Below are 2,231 nucleotides of genomic sequence, written 5' to 3'. Positions count from 1 at the left end.
TCTCTCTTCCTCGTTCCTTCTCCTCTGGTAAGTGCTTCCGGCTCTTGCCTTTGGAAACTTGGGATGAGTCGCATTCCACACTCAGGACATAAGTGTCTTGGAGTAGAGCATTGTTACGGGTGAGTTCCCAGAGCCTTCACACCTTTGTAAACATGCCTTTTATTAAACTCATATTGAATTATCCAGTCTGAGTGTGCTGTCTGTTTTCTGCTGGGATGTTGACTGACTCAACCTCTTAACTTACAGGGCGACTCCCTGGCTGTCATGTGAATTCCCAAAGAGGTAAATATCTGATTTGGGAGCTCCTGATATGAACATTTTATTATGAAAGACTAGCAGGTTTATTAATTTATTTATTTTTGGTAGCTATCAACTAAAACATTTTCTGAAAGTCTATTTACAAATGGAATCCTTTATAAAATTCCAGTTCCATGAGGTCCCATTAATCATGCTTATATACAGAGGAAGAAGTAGGTTTCTGCTTACGTCTTATTGAAGTATTATTAAATATTTCTCTCCAAATATATATCGGGTTTCCTTTTTTTTTTAATGCCTACTAAAGACTCTAAGTCATGTCTTATGAAGGAAACCTCTGAAGAGCCAAGACATTATTCTTCAGCCTGCCTGGCTCCTCCACATTTGAAAGAAATAAATTAGATTGCACCAATTAAATGACTTTAATAAACCTGTTGTTTTCAGTGCTGGAGTGGGATGTGACTTTTGGAGCAGAACAGGATATAAATTCCATTTCTCTAGCAGAACTCACTGCTGCATCATCATCTTCAAACAACACGTATTCTGCCCAGTAAAAGACAATGGCAAGAGGGAAGGGATTGTATTTGGTAACAGAGCCTTTTAAAATGGAGGAGACAAAATCATTGGATTTATTGGGGCGTAGGTAACGGTACCCTACCATGTGACTATCCCAGGGCTCATGCCCCATGCACAGGAAGTCAAAACCAACCAAGAGCAAAGAGCCATCACAGGATTCGAACTCTGATTCCAATTTGATGACATGATTTTTCTTCCCCAGGGACAGAATCGATTGGGCAAACTGTCTGAACTTCCACTTTATGTTTAAAATACCTCCTCTCCTCCAAATCACGTAAGAAGGTCTTCACATTGTGAGAGTCTGACAATGGGTAAGTAAGTCAACAGCCAAGGGCAGCTCTTTGGAATTTTCCTTTAACATCTGGAGGAAGCAAAAGATGTGTTAGTCAGGGTCCATGTGCAGCTTCCAGAATGGCCACTGCCTTGCACTCTGGCTTTGCCCAGGTTCCAGGGTGCAGATGTGTCCAGCTCATTTTGGAGGACCCTTGCTCTGTCTGCTCCATGGCTTTGTAATGATTCATGCCCAAGAGTTCTGGACCGAGACCATCTACATTCAAGCGTTGACATTGGTCACCTCCAGCGACCTTAGACAAGTCACCTGACCTCTGGTTTCCTTGGTTTCTGTAAATGTAGGATAAAAATAATTCCTATTTCTTAGATAGTCGTAATAATGAAATAATGCATTTGCTCATTAAAGGTATTAAATTAAAACTCATTGATGCTGTATACCTGAAGCTACTGCAACATTGTAAGTCCACCATACTCCAGTGACGTTTAAAAAAAAACACACACACACATTGAAAGTTATACATGAAATGCTTTTAGCACTGAGCCTGGCATGTGGTCAATGCTCAATAAATGGGAACTATTTATCATCATTATTATTGTGGAAAGTGTTCCGCATTTTGTAAAGTGGTTAAAAATATTAGCTATTTTTATCATTATATTTCCAGATTTTGCTGTTCTAGCCATTGCGTGTTTATCAATAAATTGTCAGAGTAGCATTTCCCACTTATTCTTTGTCCGTGAGAGTATGTGCTAGGTTAGCAATGATGCACTATTGATTGAAGATCTTGGTAACTGTATTTTTTTTCCTTCAGATGGAGATGTTTTGCTTAGGTCTTGATCTTTCAGGGGAAGAAAATGAGGACATCATCAAAGAGATGTGTGTGAGATTTCCGAATTTAACTGTTTCCCTATCCTGCTTCTTCTTTTTGCCTTTTTGGAGCATTTGCTTCTGACCAGTAATATATTCAAATAAACATTTCTAAGCAGCACCCTATACTGTACATATGGAATGCAGTATATGGAATCCGCTATTCAAATAAGCATCTCTAAGTAGCACCCTCTACTGTATACATGGAGTACAGTATATGCAATACAGTGAGATTTAAAAAAAA

General features: G+C 39.1%; 1 long non-coding RNA gene across 1 annotated transcript; it reads left to right on the top strand.

The window, feature by feature from the left end:
- On the top strand, positions 243–2,231 carry LOC102162090. The gene is made up of 3 exons (XR_300089.3): positions 243–282; positions 1,034–1,142; positions 1,932–2,231. It is a non-coding gene; the product is annotated as an uncharacterized LOC102162090 (long non-coding RNA).

The sequence above is a fragment of the Sus scrofa genome, chromosome 8 (assembly GCF_000003025.6).
Source record: "Sus scrofa isolate TJ Tabasco breed Duroc chromosome 8, Sscrofa11.1, whole genome shotgun sequence".
NCBI classification, from domain to species: domain Eukaryota; kingdom Metazoa; phylum Chordata; class Mammalia; order Artiodactyla; family Suidae; genus Sus; species Sus scrofa.
Note: the sequence above shows the minus strand (reverse complement) of the source record. Positions and strands in the feature narration are given on the sequence as shown.